This window comes from Jaculus jaculus, chromosome 21 (assembly GCF_020740685.1).
Source record: "Jaculus jaculus isolate mJacJac1 chromosome 21, mJacJac1.mat.Y.cur, whole genome shotgun sequence".
In the NCBI taxonomy this organism is placed as follows: Eukaryota; Metazoa; Chordata; class Mammalia; order Rodentia; family Dipodidae; genus Jaculus; species Jaculus jaculus.
In genome coordinates this window covers 9577018-9591541 of record NC_059122.1, presented here as the reverse complement: position 1 = coordinate 9591541, position 14524 = coordinate 9577018, and the positions used below count along the sequence as shown (strand labels likewise).

The window sequence follows — 14524 nt, the reverse complement described above, 5'->3', positions numbered from 1 at the left end:
TGAGTGCTCCCTCCCATTTGCCTAGACTGGCTTGAGGACCCACAGAAGAGCAGAGCCCAATAGAACGGCATCCTTGCAGGAATAGAGGGTAACAGACGATGTGGGAAATGCTAATCAAGAAAGGTGTAGCCGGGCGTGGTGGCGCACGCCTTTAATCCCAGCACTCGGGAGGCAGAGGTAGGAGGATCGCCGTGAGTTCGAGGCCACCCTGAGACTCCATAGTGAATTCCAGGTCAGCCTGGGCTAGAGTGAGACCCTACCTTAAAAAAAAAAAAAAAGAAAGAAAGAAAGGTGTAAAGGGCTGGAGGGATGGCTTAGCATTGAAGGCTCTTGCCTGCAAAGCCTAAAGATCTCGGTTCGATTCTCCAGGACCCACATAAGCCAGCTGCACAAGGGGGGCGCACGCGTCCAGAGTTCATCTGCAGTGGCTAGAGGCCCCGGCGCGCCCATTCTCTCCCTCTTTCTTTCTCTTTATCTAATAAATAAATAAAGGGCCGGGCGTGATGGCGCATGTCTTTAATCCCAGCACTCGGGAGGCAGAGGTAGGTGGATCGCCACGAGTTCGAGGCCACCCTGAGACTACATAGTGAATTCCACGTCAGCCTGAGCTAGAGTGAGATCCTACCTCAAAACAACAACAACAACAAAAAAAAAAAGTCAAAACAAAACAAAATAAAAAACAACAAATAAATAAATAAAATATATTTTAAAAAAAGGAAGGCAGTTGAAGAAGCAAGACTTCCCAGCGTGTTGCCCAGCCCTCAGTCAAAAGTGAAGACATAGCGGCAGGCCTTTGCAGCCAGCGGGAGGCTCCTTGCTTCCAGAAACTTCCAGGGAACGACGGGGATGCAGGATTCGCAGCTGGCTCTCAGGGCAGGCGCGTTGGCCCGTAGCAGCCCAACTCCGTCAGAGGAGCATCCAAAGAAGGCTTTCCTTCCTTCCCGTCTTCCTTCCTGCCACCGGAAGTGATCTACCTGATGACTGTTCGCCGTGCAGAGAGATGGCCCTTCCTGGAGCGGGGTTACTTGTGTGGGTGACTGCCTAGAGTCCAAGGCCTTCTGTGCGCCTCTGCTATGTGTGGCTTTACCTACTGCCTCCCCTCATTTCTGGGCTACATTCTATGCCCTCAATAATAATAATAATTATTATTATTATTGCTTTATTTTCAGCTGAGCCGATTGCCACCTGACTTCAAAACTCAGCTCGTGGGCTGTATCATTCATTCCTGTTCATCGACTCATTGGGTCATTTATCCCTCCTGTGTGCCCCTCCCCAAGGCTTGCTAACCCTCTGTGCAACCCACTAAGGAAAGGCACCACCTGGGTATGTTGCAGTCAGGTTCACATTGCTGGTAGAAATCACCCAACCAAGAGCAGCTTGTGGGGATTAAAAAAAAAAAAAGGTTTATTTTGGCTTGCAGACTCGAGGGGAAGTCCACGATGGCAGGGAAAACGATGGCATGAGCAGAGGGTGGACATCACCCCCTGGCCAACATCAGGTGGACAACAGCAACAGGAGAGTGTGCCAAACACCGGCAAGGGGACACTGGCTATGACACCCATAAGCCCGCCCCCAACAGTACACCGCCTCCAGGGGGCGCTAATTCCCAAATCTCCATCAGCTGGGGACCCAGCATTCAGAACACCTGAGTTTATGGGGGACCCCTGAATCAAGCCACCACAGGGGAGGACTGCACATGGATGAGTCTGTCTAGCTTGTTAGAGTTCAGGATTCCTTGTGGGCAGACTGGTTGTGCTCCGTACCTGCCCAATAAGTATTTATTCAAGGACGCATAAAGGAGCACATGAATGAAATGCGTTTCAGATTCTATCCAGCTTGCTCCGTTCTGAAGGGAATCCTCCAAGCCATCAAGGAGGCCTGGGATGAAATGTTCTCTTGTGTATTACTTAATAAAAAGAACTCTAGGTCAATTGAAAAAAATTTAAAGTCAATATGAAATTGATCCTCATCAGCACTTTCTCCCCCAAACATATAGACAAAGGGACGTTTCTGAAACATATGTATTAGGCTTGCATTTTCTGCTCCACAGCCTCGGCGATGGTTGTCACCTCTGAGTCCAGCCCTCATTAATTTGTGAGGCATCCGGCATTATCAGCGGCGGGTTTCTTGGTGGCATAAATCGGAGACTGGGCTGGAATCGGAAAGGCTAAGTTACAAAGGAGCGATTTCCTCTCAACGTTCTTTTCTCTTGCAAGTGACCGAGCCCTGGCCCAGTGATGTGGAAGACCTTTAGGTGGGATATTCAGGGATGGCAACTCGTCCCTCTCCACTGTCCAAGAGTGTACAAGCAGTGTGAATAACACATCTGGAGGGCACGTCCAAATAACCCCTGGGCCATCGTCATGCAGCTTGGCAGATGTGTAAATCCAGATGTGCTAGGTGTGGGGGGGGGGCGGTGGTGGGAGGCCACAGAGGAGAAAACAAAACTTTTTCCTTGCTGGCGAGGGGGGTTGAGGCAGGGAGATGCGTGATGCCACGGGGGAATAGGATCACCAGATGTGACACCTTGGTACACAGCCCCTGGTGATCTGCGCAGACAGGTTCTGGGTAGAAGTAAGGAGATGTCTCTGGTTGCCAAGCTTATGCGGCGGGAAGGCTGTCGTGGCTTCGTGGGTGTACTTTTTCTCCTTGCATTTTTTTTTTTTTTTTTTTTTTTTTTAGCACAGGAAGCCTGCCTTAGTGCACCTGGCCTAGAAACATCCAGAAAACATTGTTTTTCCTGTCTCCCAGTTGACATGCAACCTGAACGTAGAGTGGGCTTGGGTTGCCTGGTTCCGAACTGAACTTGTTAAAAAGAAAAGAAGAGAAAAGAAAAGGGAAGGGAAGGAAAGGAGGTGGAGATGCGTCCCAGGAGGGAGACCACACAGACATTGTCACAGCCATTGACTCCGCTGGGCCAAATGTTCAGGTAGTCCCGGTGGTGGGTCCAAAGGAGTGGGGAAGGGAACAAGGGCAGAAACTTGAAGGGGCCTGAAAGGGTTGGCATCATGCGAGGTCTTTTTCTTTTTTTAATTTTTTGTTCATTATTTATTTATTTATTTGAGAGCGACAGACAGAGAGAAAGACAGATAGAGGGAGAGAGAGAGAATGGGTGAGCCAGGGCTTCCAGCCACTGCAAACGAACTCCAGACGCGTGCGCCCCTCTTGTGCATCTGGCTAACGTGGGACCTGGGGAACCGAGCCTCGAACCAGGGTCCTTAGGCTTCACTGGCAAGCGCTTAACCGCTAAGCCATCTCTCCAGCCCTCATGCGAAGTCTTAAATCCAAAGCTCAACCCCTGGTGGTTGTGTGTGATATATAGAGACAAAAATGTATGTGATTTTATGCATGTGCAGCGGTATTGAAAAACACAGTGATATTTAGTGCCACAGTTATACTACAGAGAAGTTGGGTCATTTCTATCTTCCAAAAAAAATGTTTAGGGCTGGAGAGATGACTTAATGGTTAAGGCGCTTGCCTGTGAGGCCCAAGGACCCAGGTTCGCTTCCTCAGAGCCCATGTAAGCTGGATGCACAAGGTGGTGCGTGTGTCTGGACTTCGTTTGCAGCAGCTGCATGCCCTGGTGCGCCCATTCTCTCTCTCTCTCTCTCTCTCTCTCTCTCTCTTAAATCAAGAAATCAATCAATAAAAGTTTAAAGCAGCGATGAGTTTAAATCAGCCACGTAGCTAGTCGACAGAAAGGCCAAAATTTGCAACCATCATCAAACCCTTGTGTTTTTCAGGCAGTGAGCTGGTCAAGAGGTTTATTTTTTGGGGTGTGGGGGGACAGGGTCTCGTGTAGCTCAGGCTGATAGGCACTCACTGGGAAGTGGTGGATGACTTTGAATTTCTGAGCGTCCTACTTCCACCTTTCCAAATGCTGGAATTACAGACACGAACCCAGCAACTGTTTCAGTTTTGAAAGGCAATTTAAATTGAGATGTGTATACTTTTACCCACGTGAAAGAAAAAACAACACCTGCTATTTGTACATGACCTTATTCTGAATTTTTGATCCCTCTGGTCCCCACTCTGGCCTGGACAGTTACAGGACATGATTTGAACACACCTTGAGATATTTGGGATAAAAATCTTCCCCACCTGAGTCAGGCCAACAAAGCTATTCATTTTCTAGTTCATTTTTTAAAAAAGAACATCTTGATGGTTTTTTTTTTTTGTATTTATAAAAGCTATGCATATTGATGAGAACACAACATTTAGAAAAAATATACACACAAAAAAAAAAATCTTCTTCATCAGGTTTTGGAGGTAAAATCTCTCATGTTAATGCAATGCCTTTAGTCTTTTAAAGTTCTATGAAAGCACACCTGAACATATGTTTGCAACAAAATTGGAAGATGGCTGTCTTTGAAATGCTTGATCCTACCTTCCACCCATATGTCATTAAAAACATTAAAGAGCCTTTATACACATGTTTATTTAATAACTGTACTATTCAAATGAGCAAAACGTCAGTGACACCTTTAAAAAATATCTTATGAATTTACTTGTAAGCAGAGAAACAGAGAAGAGAATGGGCATTCCAGGGCCTCTAGCCACTGCAAACAAACTCCAGATGCATGCACCACTTTATGCATCTGGCTTTGCGTGGGTCCCAGGGAATCAAACCCAGGTCATTAGGCTTTCCAAGCAAGTGGCATCTCTCCAGAGCAAATATATACATATGTTTTCCAAGGCAGGGTCTCGCTCTAGCTCAGGCTGACCTGGAACTCACTACGAAGTCTCATGCTGGCCTCGAGCCCACACTGAACCTCCCCCCACCCGCCTCCCCCAAGTGGTACGATTAAAGGCATGTGCCACCACACCCAGCTGAAACCTTTTTATTTCTTTTTTTTCTTTTCTTTTCTTTTCATTTTTGAACACTTACATTGCCTATCCTCTTAAAATAGCAAGAGATTTTGTGGAAATAAATTGGTTTGCTCAGGAGTCGCTGTGATTGGGTCTGCAGAGATGGTCAAGCTGGCTGGCTCCCTGGCCAAATCAGTGAGAGACGCCATTTCAGTAAAAAACGTAGACAGAGATGGAGAAAGACTCCTGACGTCAAACTCTTGCTGACATACACATGCACTCCCCCACCCCACGTAACCCAAAATGAATATGCATGCATATCACACACACACACACACACACACACACACACACACACACACGCAGAGAAAAATGTACTCCATTCTCCCTCTATGTAGAATACAACTCTAGAACAGGAATCTTCAGAGTTATCATCATTTGCTGGGCATGGTGGCGCACTCTAGAGGCAGAGGTAGGAGGATCGCCGTGAGTTTGAGGCCACCCTGAGACTACAGAGTGAATTCCAGGTCAACCTGAGCTAGAGCGAGACCCTACCTTGAAAAACCAAAAGAACAAAACAAAACAAAAAGAAAGAGTTATCATCATTTAAAATACCTTAAATTAAATAATTAAATTAAATTCTCAGTAGGACATCCATTCATTCTTCAAGACTGTGTGTTCTAAAAGGACCTTGTGACATGGCATTTTGATGACCATGCATCTGTATAAACAGGAACTAAGTTTTAGGTAATAAATAAGAAGAAAACTACATTTAAAAGAATTGTTAGAGAGAGAGGGAGAGAAGATTAGGCACAGCAGCCATTAAAATTGAACTCCAGACGCTTGCGCCACCTAGTGGGCACTTGCGACCTTGCACTTGCCTCACCTTTGTGCATCTGGCTTACATGGGATCTGGAGAGTCGAACCTTGGTCCTTAGGCTTCACAGGTGAGCGCCTTCACCACTGAGCTGTCTCTCCAGCCCAAGACTACATCTTCATCACTAGTCTTCTGACTGCATCACTAAGCTACATTTACAGCCCCTTTATAATAAGTAAGACTGCTTTCTCCACTTTACTGCTGTAAGTATAATAGCAAAAGTTGTTTATGCCAGATCTCAGGTTGAGAAGGGTTGTGGGGTAAGGGAGGCTGTACGTGTCCAATTCATTCAAAACCAAACTAACATGGGTCCTGGGGAATCAAACCTAGGTCGTTTGGCTTTGTAGGCAAACACCTTAACCACTAAGCCATCCCTCCAGCCTGGCTGATACATTTTTGACTGAGCTGCTGGCCTGCTGCGGACGAGCGTGTCTTCCACGGAGGACCGCGGTGCTCGGACGGGCCCGTGTCCAGCTGAGGGTCCAGCGTACGTGACCTGGGATGTGACCTCACCAACACTGGTGGAGTCACCAGCTTTGGGTTCCAAAGGTCAGCACTTCAGTTGTGCCCCTCCATTTGGAGACCACGTACCACCTCTGCTCTCTGCTGCGTGCAAGACCTTCACCCCAGAACAAGAGCATTCCACAAGGTGGGGCACATGCACACGAGGGAAAACCCAGGCCAAGGTCGGCTCCTGCTCACGTTGCAGTGACGGTATAAAGAACGTGAGCAGGCCGGGCGTGGTGGCGCACGCCTTTAATCCCAGCACCCATCCTCTCTCTCTCTCTCTCTCTGCCTCTTTCTCTGTTGCTCTCAAATATATAAATAAATAAATAATACACAAAAATATTTGTTTTTATTTATTTATTTATTTATTTGAGAGAGAGAGAAAGGGCGCACTGGGGCCTCCAGCCACTGCAAACGAACTCCAGACACTTGCGCCACCTTGTGCGTCTGGCTAACGTGGGTCCTGGAGCAGCAAACCTGGGTCCTTAGGCTTCACAGACAAGTGCCTTAACCACCGAGCCGTCTCTCCAGCCCTCTCCCAGTTTTAAGATCACTTGCTTTCAACCTTTGTCCTGCTAGTAACATCCTCTCCTGCTTTCTGGAAACACTTTTCTAGTTTGGTCACGCCAGTCCCCACCTGAAGGAAGCCAGCTTTCCCGTGACCACAGGATGCCCAGTGGGCTGGTCCACCGCCACCTTAAGTGACTGAGTACAGCTGTCAAAACACCCTCAGCATGAGTCATGGGTCTCTGAGGTTTCTTCAAGCTTTGAAACATTATTTTATTTGCCAACATACTTCAATAAAGCTGAAAATGATCGTGCATGCATACTTACAAAATACCAGATGACACCTTTATGTATTTTAAATGAATAGTGTTTGTAAAAATCTTTAAGCCAACATATTAAATTTCAACCCAGTACCCTTTGATGTCTATTAAAACGTTCTGGAAACCGCACATTTTGTATCAATCAGTACAATTTCAAAATTTAAAAAAAAAAAAAAAGATTTTGCTTGTTGAGTTCTTAAACACAATTAAGCGAAAGGTTTTAAACACGTTAGAAGGAGCCGAACAGAGCTTGAGCGCCCATGAAATTGCTTTAGTTGGATGACACCTTGCTTTCCCCATCCGTCAAACAGAAAAAGGGCTAACCATACTGGGAGTGGCTGAGCAGCTTACAAAGGCACTTTACAAATAACGAAATAAAATAGTAATACAATCCCTCCTCTCCTTGCTATAGGAGATATGGATAACTCTACTAGATTAAGTACCTCAGACCCACAGAATTACATCCAGGTGCCCATACTGTCTCTCTGTCTTTAAATAGCGACGTATAAACTTCCAGGAGCCTTCATAAGTAACCATCACAGTACCTTTGACAACATTTGAGTGCATTCCTACCTGTGTGAAACCTTTGCCACATGGGTAGAGGGAAAGAATTACACAAATTCAAAGTCAATGGGCTGGAGGGAAGGGCTTAGCGGTGAAGGCGTTTGCCTGCGAAGCCTAAGGACCCAGGTTCAATTCCCCAGGACCCACATAAGCCCGATGCACAAGGTGGCGCATGTGTCTGGAGTTGGTTGGCAGTGACTGGAGGCCCTGGTGTGCCCATTCTCTCCTTCCCTCTCTCTCTCTGCCTGTCTCTTAAATAATAAATAAATATTTTTAAAAAGAAAGAGGGTAGCTTTTTAAAAAAATTCAAAAAAAATAAATAAATTCAAGGTCAAATCCCAGCTTTGCAGCGGAATCTTTGTGCGTTCTTGAGAAACTTGCTTCCCTCTGTCGGAATGTTAGTTCTCTTGCCTATTACATCAGCTATGACAGGGCCCACGACAAAGGATTATATTGAAAATTAAAATGTGGCGACCCACTTAAGGTACCCAGACACAATACCTCAGGCAGCGCAAGCACTCAGCCAAAAATAGCCCCTTGCTTCTGGTCCCCTTCTCTTTGAGCACCCAAGCTCTTGAATTCCAGCAAACAATACATCTGTATAGTCACATGTGGGAAATGACAGGCCGCCTCTAGCCTGGCGATGTCGGGGCAGGGCTGGACCAGAATCTCCATTTGAGCATCACACGTGAGCCTTTTCGCCCACTGGGCTCACCACCCCACTATTCCACAGTGAACGTTTAATTACTTTTTATTTTATTTTATTTTATTTTATTTTATTTTATTTTATAAAAAGAAAGACAATTCTCCATGGTGCGTGTGATAAATATGCTGGCTTTAAACCTGTTAGAAATATTAAAGATTTTACAACTCAGTGTTTGACAGACTCGATTAATCCCTTCCACACAGAAATTCAGGGGAGCTGTGGTGGGATTTTTAAAGCTCCAAGAGTGTTCTTTGAAAAAAAAGAAAAAGAAAAGCAAAGAAAAGCCGAAGAGCTTTTTAAAAGAGGGTGAGATCCTCGTGCTACTGAGGACAGACAAAGCCTTCGGAGCCCCAAAAGGCTGCTCAGGCTGGTGGGGGGCTGGAAGTCGGAGTGGGGGCAAGCGCAGGGGAGCTTGCTTTCAAAACCTTTCTCCTTTCACAGGAGCTTTCCCAAGAAAGGACACGTCCAGCTCGACCGCAGGACATTAGTCTAAGAGTTGTTTTTTCTCTGCTGGGTTCCAAATGGATGTTGAGGTGGCGGTGGGGGGGGGGGAGTTCACTTTGCCTGTATTTACTCCCCAACATCACCTGCTCGCTGTCCAGTCACAGGGCCTATTTCCTACACACACCACTCCAGCCACAAAGAAAAGACAAAGAAAAGAGAGCTTCGGGTGTCTTGTTTTCACGGTTGGCTTTTTTTTTTTTAAATTATAATTATTAACAAATTGATTGCACAAGTGAATGGGACACACTGGATCTTGAACACACGAGTATCATTCCATATCCATCTACTGTCTCCTGCCCTCATGTTGTTCATATTCCCCAGCTTCTAGCTTAAAGGTCTTACTTGGTTTTTGTAGCTCCTTAAGAAAAAAAATTTTAAAAAAATAATAAATAAGGGGTATGGATAAGGATACCCTCTCTCTCCACATGTGGCTTACTTTTTGTATCTAATGGGCAACTAACAGGTATTTATTAATCAGAGAACTATGTTTAATGAATCCATGATATCATTGTCTAAAGACACAAGTGGTTAAAAAACAAAAAGAAAAACAAACTTCTGTTTAAGAATGATGTTCAGCCGGGCGTGGTGGCACACGCCTTTAATCCCAGCACTTGGGAGGCTGACGTAGAAGGATTGCTGTGTGACTTTAAGGCCAGTCTGGAAAAACATGGTGAATTTCAGGTCAGCCTGGGTGAAAGTATGACCTTTCTTCCAAAAAACTTAAAAAAAAATAAATAAATAAAAAGGAGGAATGATATTTTAGACAATTACTAAGGAGATAAAATTGCAACCTCCTTCCATGCCCAGGATAGAAAAACAAAATATTTCAGAGACTAACTCATCAGTACTTTCCAATCGCCTCAGGTAACAGATTCCTATTGCAGGCCATCTGAGGGATCTAAGAACGGTTTCTAGCTAGACCTCACTGCTGGGGGAAGGAGACTTGTTGAGATCATGGAGAAGGTATGTCAGAAACCACGCAGGACAAAGGAAGGCTATTCCAAACCTGGCAGGGGATATTAGCAAAAGCCCCGGGGAATGCGTGTCAGACCATGGAAAGGGGTTAGAAAGAGGGTTCCTTCCTGGGTCATGGTCCCGTTTTCACCTGTGAGCCGCCACTGCGATTCCAAACGCAACGCTCACTGTGTCTGGCATCAGCATTCTCGGTGACATCTCCAAGTGTTCCCCATCCCCCCCACCCCCGCCCCAGAAGCTCAGAGGTTTTCCTTGACACCCAGGGTGAGTCCGCAACGCCAGCCCCTGCTCTGTTTTTATGAGAGCAATTTCCCAACACGAAACACTAACATATTTGCCACAAGATATTATGGGGGCAAAGGTGTAATTCAATTACGTGACTTAATCAATTCAAATGGCTAATGTACAAGAATCTCAGGATGTCACTTGGCTTTCAACTGAGGCGGGGGGGGGGGGAGGGTGGGCAATAATTGTTCCATAATTTCTTAATTTTCCCACAAGACAGTTTAAATGAAAGGATGTCAATTTGCAAAGTCAGGCCGCATTGTATTCTTAAATTGGGCCTGAAATAGCCACAGGATGAAGGGTAATAAGGCACAGCCCACAGCCCAGAGTGCCTGGTGCTGTGCAAAATTGTTTAATACGGTCAGACCCTTTAATCTTCATATCTATTGATGCAGAAAGCCGCGTATTTCTGCCACTTATGATAAGAAACATTACTTTTTAAATTCCTTGGCGAGGGCTGCAGATCTTAGGCAGCCAAGATAGCAGGGATCCCTAGTTCTGTTTCTGTGAACATTTCTTTATTTATTTCTCTCTCTCTCTCTCTTAAATTGGTTTTATTCTAATCCATTTAGTCTCCAAGCTAAGTAAGAGAAAAGAACCCTGAATGGAACTGCACAGGAGAACAAAGGACTCCGGATTCTGCTGGCTGTCACCTCGGTGTATAGTCACAGACGGGACAGATGAACCTTGTAGTGTGAACTATGGGCCAACAGTTAGCTGCAGAAAGGGCCAGAACTGGATCAGCTTTCGAGAGACACAAAATCGTCCACAAAAGAGGAGGAGGGTGTGTGTGAGGGCGATTCGAAATATTTTCATGAAAAAGTCAAGCAGTGTACTCACAAGTATCCTTGACAAAAATCGTGTCCGTCAATGCGTCCGGGTCGTGTGGGGGTGACACTCGGCGGAAGGAGGTCCCTGGGGTCTTGAGGGAAGAAATTTGATGATGTGTTCTCAAGAACGCAAGGGCCCCGAGTTCAGGAGTCATCAAGAGGAGACAGGAAACAGCTGAAATGGGAAAGAGGACAGGTCCATTTTGAGAGCAAGCCACAGAAGGACAAAAGGAAGGTCGGGGGCTGAGGTGGTCACAGTAACAAGTGCAGAGCACCGTATTTACCTAAAACTCAGGTGGCACATCACTATCTTTGGGGGGGAGGGGCAGAGAGCCTTTGGGACTGTGCTGGGCTAAACACAAGGGGGGGGTGTTGTTAGCATTGTGCAGGACAACAGTGAGGAAACAAACAAGATGCCAAATACTCTTCAGCCTTTATTTGTTTTCTTAATCTTTATTTTATTATTATTATTTTTAGAGAAAGAATTGGCACTCCAGGGCCTCAGCCACTGCAATCAAACACCAGATGCTTCCGCCACCTAGTGGGCACATGCAACGTTGCACCTGCCTCACCTTCCTGCTTCTGACTTAACGTGGTTTCTGGAGAGTCGAACCTGGGTCCTTAGGCTTCGCAGGCAAGCTCCTTAACCGCTAAGCCATCTCTCCAAGCCCCAGCCTTTATTTTTTTAAATAATTTTTTGGACTTGGTTATTCACACAGAAGCCCACATTTGAAAGGTACAAATGGTCCATTTTTCATTCACATGAACATACATGTAGGGCAATAAATTGACGTGGGAGTCCTGTGTAAATGAAATGGATATTTTAGCATTTTGATAAATATTGCTAAAATAGAGCCAGGCATCAATAGCGCCTGCTTTTAAACCCAGCGCTTGGGAGGCTAAGTTAAGGAGGATTGCCATGAATTCATGGCCACCCTGAGACTACCTAGTGAATTCCAGATCTGTCTGGGCTACAATGGGACCCTACCTCGCAAAAAATAAATCGCTAAAATAAAATCTGCAAACTTTATATGCGTCACCTTCACCAACAAGGCCAATCACAACTGCTGGTGTGGAGAAACAGAAGACACAATTAGGACAGACGCATGCTAATGCTCAGTAAATGATCGCAGGATTTTAAGCATGGCCTTCAGTCTTCACATGTATCATTACACTTATTCTTCTTTAAAAAAAAATATTTATTTGAGAGAGAGAAAGAAAGAAGCAGATAGAGGATGTAGTGGTTTGATTCAGGGTGTCCCCCATAAACTCAGGTGTTCTGAAAGCTAGATCCCCAGCTGATGGAGATTTGGGAATTAGCGCCCCCTGGAGGCGGTGTAGTGTTGAGGGTGGGCTTATGGGTGTTATAGCCAGTGTCCCCTTGCCAGTGTTTGGCACACCCTCCTGTTGCTATTGTGTACCTTATGTCGGCCAGGGGGTGATGTCCACCTCTGCTCATGCCATCTTTTTCCCTTGCCATCATGGAGCTTCCCCTCGAGTCTGTAAGCCAAAATAAACCTTTTTTTTTTTCCCCCCACAAGCTGCTCTTGGTCAGGTGACTTCTGCCAGCAATATGAACCTGACTGTGACAGAGGAGGAGAGAGAACGGGTGTGCCAGGGCTTCTAGCTACTGCAAATGAACTCCAGGCACATGCATCCCCTTATGCACCTGGTTTACGTGGGTCCATGGGGAATCAAACCTGGGTCCTTAGGCTTCACAGGCAAGCGCCTTAACCACTAAGCCATCTCTCCAGCCCTGAGTCAATTGATCCTTAACATCCAGCCGGTGGGGATGCTATCATTGTTGTGGTTAAGCAAACAAGGAAATGGAACTTGGGTAACATAGGCATCTATGATCACAGTTTTAAAGAGGAGCATAGGAATTGTTTCAAAGCACAGACATGAACTGTTGCTTCTTATTGCAGATGACAGAATGTTCCTGGTGATATGGGCTATACCGGGGAAACTGGAGAAGGGGGAGTGAACCCAGCTCTTTCCATCTTAATGAAAGGAGATACAGGATGTGGACTGGAGAAGTATGTTGGGTTACCATGACTGATAAACGTAACTCCATGAAGAATATATTATGTATTTTTCTTCTTTTTTTTTCTGCCCCTTTAATCAGACAAAATGATTCTATATATTCTGACAATGTATTAGAAAGCCTACAGCTACAGAAATGAAAATATGATGCGGCCAAAAGACCATGGTTTTTAAAGCAACAGTCCTGGAGGGCTGAAGAGATGGCTTAGCAGTTAAGCACTTGCCTGTGAAGCCTAAGGACCCCAGTTCAAGGCTCGATTCCCCAGGACCCATGTAAGTCAGATGTACAAGGTGGCGCAAGCGTCTGGAATTTGTTTGAAGTTGCTGGAGGCCCTGGTGCGCATATTCTCTATGTATCTGCCTCTCCCTGTCTGTCTCTCTCAAATAAATTAAAAATAAAAATAAAGTAACAGATTTGAGTGTTAGTATATGTTCTGCCTCTCCTCAGCTTGGTGGACCTAGAATGTTTCTGAACCTCGTTATGATAATTCAAAACTGAGTCTAAAGCTCCTGGAAAAACAATTTTTTATGACAACTAAATATAAACAGTTTCAATCACTCGCAAACGTCACTAGCTGTAAGCGACCCGTGTCTGTGAGATTTCCTCATCCTGCTTCACTTGATGGACATTATCCTGCAATCAGAATGGTCTATTTGCTTTTCTTCTTCATTCCACTTGCATTTCTGCATTCTTTTTAAAAAATATTTTATTTATTTATTTGACAGAAAAGGAGGGAGGGAGAGGGAGAAAGAGAATGGCCGCACCAGGGCCTCCAGCCACTGCAAACGAACTCCAGATGCGTGCGCCCCCTTGTGCAGCTGGCTAACATGGGTCCTGGGGAATCGAACCTGGGTCCTTTGGCTCTGCAGGCAAATACCTGAACCACTAAGTCATCCCTCCAGCCCCATTTCTGCATTGTTGTTGCTGTTGTTGAAATAACCTCCACTCCAAGGTCTCCTTATGTAAACTCTTTCATTAAGCCATCTGCATCTAGATCAAAGGACACCATCTCTACAGTGCTCCCTGGGAATTGCCTGCTGAAGTAAAAACTCTCTCCTCTGAAATCCTAAGTGTTCTTGGACTGTCTCACCGCCGAGACGGTGATCACAATGTCAGCAGGTGGCCCGTACTGCACCGTGTACCGGACACCGTTCTAAGCACTTCCCACACAACCTTGCATCTCAGTTCATCTCCACAAGTATGGAGTGTCATGAGCCCCTCCTGAGATACAGTCACATGTGGCCGTCACTAGTTGCACACCCTACATGCACCGAAGGACTGAAGAAGCTTCCGGAGCATAGAGGCCATGAGGATAATATTTAAACTCGTAGGATTTGGCGTCAGAGAGTCTGGGCCCTAGTTTGACCCGGACTCTACCATGTCTGCTAATTGACAAGTCACCACATCTCTCCAGGCGTCCATAGTGTGTGTGAAAAGGGGGCGTGGGTGACATCTGCTCAAAAGTGTCCTCACAAGGTTTGGCTACAGACAGGAGAATCTGAAAGAGTGCTGGGCCAGCGAAGAGTTTGGCAAATGCTGGTTCTGGTATCACGTGGAAAGTGTACGCAGGTCTGATGGTTTGGCTCATGCTGTTTC

The 14524-nt window shown here is 45.7% G+C and overlaps 1 protein-coding gene across 2 annotated transcripts in view; it reads right to left on the bottom strand.

Annotated features, from left to right (window-relative positions):
- Dab1 (DAB adaptor protein 1) overlaps positions 1-14524 on the bottom strand; it is a 1267233-nt gene that overhangs the window by 887232 nt on the left and 365477 nt on the right. For both annotated transcript variants that reach the window (XM_045139320.1, XM_045139318.1), the window contains exon 2: positions 10895-11059. The gene's annotated coding sequence lies outside the window, so the exon portion shown is untranslated. The remainder of the gene's footprint in view (positions 1-10894; positions 11060-14524) is intronic.